This window comes from Astyanax mexicanus, chromosome 19 (assembly GCF_023375975.1).
Source record: "Astyanax mexicanus isolate ESR-SI-001 chromosome 19, AstMex3_surface, whole genome shotgun sequence".
Classification (NCBI taxonomy): domain Eukaryota; kingdom Metazoa; phylum Chordata; class Actinopteri; order Characiformes; family Acestrorhamphidae; genus Astyanax; species Astyanax mexicanus.
In genome coordinates this window covers 24,166,435-24,174,074 of record NC_064426.1, presented here as the reverse complement: position 1 = coordinate 24,174,074, position 7,640 = coordinate 24,166,435, and the positions used below count along the sequence as shown (strand labels likewise).

General features: G+C 40.2%; 1 long non-coding RNA gene across 1 annotated transcript; it reads left to right on the top strand.

Moving 5' to 3' along the window:
* The first annotated feature begins 4,992 nt into the window (after positions 1 to 4,992).
* On the top strand, positions 4,993 to 6,480 carry LOC125784452 (uncharacterized). The gene is made up of 3 exons (XR_007427259.1): positions 4,993 to 5,579; positions 5,742 to 5,960; positions 6,088 to 6,480. It is a non-coding gene; the product is annotated as an uncharacterized LOC125784452 (long non-coding RNA).
* Positions 6,481 to 7,640: the final 1,160 nt, after the last annotated feature.

The following is a 7,640-nucleotide window of genomic DNA, read 5'->3' as shown; positions in this document are numbered from 1 at the left end:
ATAGTGATTTTTGCTATCTGATTCTGAACCAAAAAAGCTATATGTGTGAAAGCACCCTTAAACATTGTTCTTTAACTACTGTTGCACGATTTTAGATCAAAATATTTTATACTATAAATATATTATTGAATAAATTGTTTTCAGCAAATATTGGTGGCAAACAGTGGTTCATATGGGGACCACTGAATAGTATAAACAGAAAGGTGATGTCACACTGCTGCTGCTCAGCCAATCAGCTCTCCCTCCTGCCCTGCCTCTAAACCCATACATCACCCAGTGCCCCTCCCAAACTACCCCTCCCATTTTTAGCCTTTTTTCAATTTTGAGCTGAGGATGGAATCAGTGTTTTATGCCTCTTTACATAAATGTTTAGAAATTTATTAAATTTAATAAAATTCATTTAGAAGCTTTTTGTTAGAAAATGATGTAAAACTGTACTATATATTATACTATTATACTATACCATTATAATATACATTAAAGATTATGTTTAGTAAATTGTTTTTAATGAACGGTGCTGTGTTTGTTTTGTTGCTACATGTGAGATTGACAAGTACATAATATATATATATATATATATATATATATATATATATATATATATATATATATATATATATATATATAAATAACACACAGAAGCACAACTACACATACATTAATAATCAGATGTCAAGTTCTTTCAATCATATTAGCACTGCAGAAAGAAAAACACAATGGCTGAATGCATATGCAAAGTTCTATATTGCACACTGTGGACTGACACACACACACGCACACACACACACACACACACACACTCATACATACATACAAACACACACACTGTCTGTTTCTGATCCACCTCTACCATCTAGTGGAGTGAACTGGTAGCACTTTAGCAGGAAACACAGTGTTGAACTATAATGACATGTGATACTTTCTCTCTCTCTCTCTCTCTCTCTCTCTCTCTCTCTCTTCTTACACTCATTGATAATGTAATCTGTAAATTCCTGCTGATCAGTATATGTATGAAATGTGCCAAAAATGCACTTAATTAAAAGCTTTTATGTTGTTTTGTCACATATAAATAAAGTGATAATAATAATAATACCCTTACATACAATGTCCCATGACTTTTGCCATGTCCCATGGAAGCTGCAGAATACTGCACTGACCTCTGGGATATGTGTGTGGGGAATGTTCAATGTCTACACAATTTCAGAAATGAAATATCCCATCCATCTGGCACCCACTGTCAGGTTAATATTTTGCAATACCTTATTATGAGCTGAGCCCACTGGCTAGGGTTCCAACTTACTCACAAGATAACATCTCACATGTTATAAAGTTGAAGGGATTCCCAAGCCATCCCTTGAGGTGACCCTTGAGGGCAGCCAGGCACGTTTCATCAGATAGGAGCTAACAGCACTAGGAACAGCATAGCAGTTCATTCCTGTGTTATTTGCGCAAATAACACATCAGTGTTATATGCTTTGGCCAGTAATTCAGATCTAAGAAACAAACAGTTAAAAATTATCTATGGAACACCACCAGCAAAGGACAAATGGGATGGTGTGTATGTTTAGAACAGTTCTGTTTACACTAGCTAAAAGTAAAAAGTGGATTTTTACTTTCTGGACCTGGACTACCCATGTGTGCATATTCATGAGCAAGAGCTGAAATCCAATCGACTTTCGAGGCATATTAGACCAAGCTCAAACACGATAAAACTCCAGTTTCTGAATCAGTTTTTTCTGATTTTGCTATTTATAGGTATATGTTTGAGTAAAATGAACATTGTTGTTTTATTATGTAAACTACGGACAACATTTCTGCCAAATTCCAAATAAAAATATTGTCATTTAGAGCATTTATTTGCAGAAAATGAGAAATGGCTGAAATAACAAAAAGATGCAGAACTTTCAGACCTCAAATAATGCAAAGAAAACAAGTTCATATTCATAATGTTTTCAATATTTGGTGGACTAACCCTGGATTTTAATCACAGTTTTTTTCAATGCATCTTGTCATGTTCTCCTCCACCAGTCTTACACACTGCTTTTGGGTAACTTTATGCCTTTACTCCTGGTGCAGAAATTCAAGCAGTTCAACTTGTTTTGATGGCTTGTGATCATCCATCTTCCTCTTGATTATATTCCAGATGTTTTCAATTTGGTAAAATCAAAGAAACTCCTACTTTTTAAGTGTTACTGTACTTTTTCTACATGGGTGAGTGTATAAATATACTTTTGTGCTTGTCTATTTTGAGATGTTCAAGTACACTGATGCACTCAGTGGAGAAGAGTTCAAACCGTTCATCACCTTGTTCGTGAGTCATCAATTACCTATAAGCTGCATTTTATTAAGCGCTGAGTTAAAAGTGGAAGCAGCTGAGAGCCGGGTTAACGTGGCCCGGCTTCATTAGGCATAGCAACGAGATGTAATTAGTGCTAATGTCCTGAAGTGGCTCTTTTCTGTCAGAGTAGGTTTGTGCTGTAAAAGTGGAATCGGAAAAATGGAAATTCACAGAAATATAAGTTTAACCACCAGGTGGAGGTAAAGACAAGACTGGCAGGAGAGATTTCAGAAAACCCATGTTTCAGAAAGAGGTTAGGGTTAGTATGTGTCTGCATGCTTTTCAAGTCTTAATGTAGCGAGGAAACGAGTTGAAGGATGTAGGTCGCTGTTTAAGACCTCCTAAGAGTGAGGGAGCAAAGGAAATAGCGTTGGGTTATTGCTCACAGGGTTGTGGGTTCAATACTGGCATCATCCAAGCTGCTACTGTTGGGACTTTGAGCTAAGCCTTCTGTTCCAAGGGTGCTGTAGCATCCCTCATCCCTATTTTTCAGCTGGTGATGTGAAATGAAACACTGGGTTGTTGGTCACAGGGTTATGGGTTGGATACCCAGGTCCACTAAACTACTACTGTTGGGACTTTAAGCAAAGACTTCTGTTCTAAAAGTGCTATAGTAGGAGTGACCGTGTTCCCTCACCACTGTTTTCCAAGCTGGGATGTGCAATGAGACAATGGCTTGTTGGTTATTGGGTTGTGGGTTCAATACCCAGGTCCACTAGGCTGCTACTGTTGGGAATTTGAGCAAAGCCTTCTGTTCCAAAGGTCCTATAGCATGGCTGACCCTGTGCCCTCACTCCTGTTTTCCAAGGTAGGATGTGAAATGAAACACTGGGGTTGTTGGTCACTGGGTTGTGGGTTTGATGCCCTTGTCCACTTACCTGCTACTGTTGTGCCGTTAAGCAAAACCCTTAACTATCTTAGTTTTAGTCGTGCAGAAGTATGGCTGATCCTATGCCTTGACCGAAGCTTTGCATGCTAGGATGTGTGAAGAGACACAGGGTTATTGGTCGTAGGGATTAAGTTCAATACCCATGTTTGCTAGGCTTTAACTGTTCGTCCCTTAAGAAAGATCCATAACCCTTTTCTTTTCAAGGGGTTCTGTCTAACTCTGTCCTGACTGATGATTTCCAAGCTGGGACATGCAAAGAGACATTGGGCTTACTGATCGTAGGGTCGTGGGTTCAATACCTACATCCACTACTCAATACCTGTTGCTACTCTTGGGCATAGACTGTAAGACCTTCCTGTACCAGGGGTGCTGTAGCATAGTTGGGATGTGTCAAGAGCAAAATGGCTTACTGATCACAGGGTTGTAGGTTCATTGCCTGCATTTACTGTGTTGTTCCCCTTGGGTTTTAAGCAAAGCCCACAACTCTCCCTGTCCCTGGGGTACTTTGGCATGACTAAACCTATGCTCTAAACCCTGTTTCCCAACAAGGAAGTGCAAAGACTCATTGTCATACTGATCGCAGGGTTATGGGTTCGATGTCTTGTCTGCAAAATGCTACAATTGAGCAAAGAACAGCAAATAATTCTCTCTGCTTAAAACAGATGTACCACTAAAATGCTTTGATCACTGCCCAACTAGGGTGGGTAAGTCATAAGTGCAAGTACAAAACGTGCAAGAGCAACACCTGCAGAATTGTGCTACCAGGAAGCAAGTTGAACTAGACTCCTATACTCTTAGGCTAGTTCCCAATAGTATAAATGACAGAATTTGAATTTAGTCTACGGAATGTCTTTATCCAAACACCTCTGTTCTTTCAGTCTCTTGGGCTGCTGTCTCTGGAGATCTAAAATCTCCTCTTTCTGTTTCTTCAGTCCTTGTTTCAACCCTGTCTGACGCTTCGTGACCATTAGAATCCCCCACTGTCTGACTGCATCCGTTTATCATTCTGTCTGGCTCTATTTGTTTTTAATCTGTCTCGCTTTGTTCCCTAGGTTTTACATTTCTGTCTAATTTGGCCTTCTGTTCATTTGGATCTGCTGACCAGAGCTTCTCTTGTGTAAATCAGTTAAGGACAAAGCAGCTTCACCACATAAATCATTAATTCCCTTAGCTAATGTCTACATACTCCTTCGGTTCAATTTGTTGCCTCCATCAAAATACACATCTTCTAGACAAATATTCTAGACTTTCTAGCAAATTCTAGGTCACTGCAACTCACTGGAAACCTCCCTGGAACCTCTGAAAACCAAAAGTGACTCTTTGCAATTAACTCTCAGTTCTCAAGGGGTGGCTTACTATGGCTGATCCTGTACTTTGACCCAAGGTTTCCAAGCTAGGATATGCGAAAAATACATAAAAGGTTATTCATCACAGGGTTGTGGGTTTGTTTCCCATGTCCACTAAGCTAAGTTGAGCCCTTGTGCAAAGACTTTAACTCTCTCGCTTTCTCTCTTTTCCAGGGGTTCTATGGTATGGTACTCTGACCCCAGGTTTGCAAACTGTAACATACACAGAGGTCATTAGGTTATTGGTCACAGGGTTGTGGGTCCAATACCTGCACCTGCTAAGCTGCTATTCTTCGGCTTTTGAGCAGTCTGTAATTCTCTCTGTCCCAGATCCATGATCCTGTACTTTGACCCCAGCTTTCCGAGCTGGGATATGCAAAGAAACATTCACTTATTCATCACAGGGTTGATGGTTTACAGTTTTTCTCTATTGCCAAAACACAAAACCCAGTACTCTAAACCAAATGACCAGTTACCTAAACACATTTAGTAAAACTACCCCCCATTTGCCACAACCACAAACACAATTCACCTGTAGACACTGTTCACAAAACCCATCCACTTTTTCTCAAAACTCTAAACACATTTTGCCTATATCTTTGCTCCAATATGCATTGTGAAGCTCATGTGATGCAAAATGCCACCCACAGTCAGCAAAACTTGAACACAATGAACATATCTGGTGTCATTCAGTAAACACAACGACTCATAATTGAAAACACCTGTTGCAAATGATGTGACCTCACCTATATAAGTCAGTTTGTTGAAGGTTCCAAACAAAAATGGATGATCAAGGCAGAAGAAGAGGAGTTCGTGTCAGAGGAAGGAGAGGAGAAGGAGGGCGAGCAAGACTACGCATTTTCATTACAGATGAAATGAGAGCAACAGTCATTGACCACGTCATTGTCCACGGCATGACAATGACCGAAGCGGGACAACGAGTCCAACCTAACCTCAGCAGATTCTCAGTGGCCAACAATATTTGGGCCTTCAGAGAACACAGCAGGTACTGTATGTACTATGTTTTTAGTCACTACACCTGATGTTTACAGTATACAGTACTATAGTGGCGTGCACCTACATACAGACAAGTGCAATCATGGTTACAGTAAAAGTGTGTACTGCAAGGACCATTTCTGACCAAGTGACTGTATGTTTGTTTCTCTAGAGTTGAAAGTTTGCCATTTGCAGGTGGGACGCCTTCCAGATTCACACCAGCCCAAGAGGTCCTCATTGTGGATATGGTTCGGGAGAACAATGTGATAAGACTACGGGAGATACAGGAGAGGATCAGTGGTGACAACCATAGACAGAGTCCTCAAGCTCAAGGGTACCCTTTGAGCGCAACTCTGACAGAATAAAACACCTCCGTCACCAGAATGTGCAAGTAAGTACAGTACAATCCATGTACACGGTGGCCTACAGTACTTTACATGCAATACTATACTATCGTACTGTAATGTGCAGTATTGACTGTCTTTCTGAACACCTGAAAACACTATTTGTTTCCACAGCGGATCTTCGAGTTGGAGTCCATGGCCATACCCCATGAATTTATATTTGTGGATGAGGCTGGCTTCAACCTCACAAAAAGGAGGAGGAGAGGCCGTAACATCATAGGAGAATATTGCCTGTGACGTTGATGAGGTCCTGTGGCCCGACCCAGCCTGACGACGTGATGCCGCCCAATGATTTCAGTGTCCACATACAACATACTGTGTCAATTTACATGTACAACGTACTGTAATAAAATAAATCGCACATTGTGAACATTGTGTTTTCAATTGTTACTGTACTGTATCTATTGTGTGTAATAGATCCTCCATGGAGTTTACAGTACTCATTTCTGCACTGAGTTGTGATATTACTGCATTTTCTGCATTATTCATTATTCCTATGAAATGCACAAATCTATAGTAAATGCCCAATACATATTTCAGAATAAATAAGGGTTGCTGAAATGCATCCTGGCAGTTGTGAACTTTAAAAAGAACAGTCTCACACTCTGAAAATTGTGTTTTGAATATTTTTGGTAATGTGGTTAATGATACTCAGTAGTGTGTACATTTTTGCAGGCCTTGAGCGGTATTGTGGTGTTAAAGTTTGCTTTTGAGCATATGAGCAACTGCTTTGGTGTGATGGGTTGGTTTTGCGCATTTGAGCAACTGTTTTGGTGTGATGGGTTGGTTTTGAAAAGAGACTGAGGTTGTGTGTACTTAGCTTTAGAAAAGTGTTTTGTGTTTAGAGTTTGTGAAAAATGAGGGGCAGTATCGTGAAATGCGTTTAAGCAATAGAGAAAAACTGTAATACCCTAGTCCACTAAGCTACTGCTGTTGGGCAGATTTTATACATGCATCTGCTAAGCTGTCCATGCATCTACTAAGCTGCCACTGTTGAGCTCTTGGATCACAAAGTTTCTTGGTAATTTATCAAAAGGTAATAGGTTCAATACCGGCATCAATAAAGCAGCTGCTTTTTGGTCTTTGAAAAAGCCTGTAATTTCATCTGTCCCAGATCCATGATCCTGTACTTTGACCCCAGCTTTCCAGGCTGGGATATGTGAAGAAACATTAGGTTATTCATCACAAGGTTTTGGGTTTAATACCCTAGTCTACTAAGCTACTGCTGTTGGGCGGGTTTTATACCTGCATCTGCTAAGCTGCCCATGCATCTACTAGGCTGCCACTGTAGAGCTCTTTGATCACAAAGTTTCTTGGTTATATATATCAGAAGGTAATAGGTTCAATACCCACATCAATAAAGCAGATTTTTTTTACAAGGTTGTGGGTTCAATACTTGCAGCAGTGAAGCAGCTAGTCTGTAATTCTCTCTGTCCCAGATCTCTGATCCTGTACTTTGACCCCAGCTGTCCAAGCTGGGATATGTGAAGAAACATTATCACATTATTATATATCACAGGGTTGTGGGTTTCATGCCCGAGTCCACTAAGCTACTGATGTTGGGCAGGTTTTATGCATGTATTTGCCAAGCTGCCTATGCATCTACTAAGCTGCCCACTGTTGAGTTCTTTGGTCACAAAGTTTCTGGGTTATTTTCCAAGCTGAAA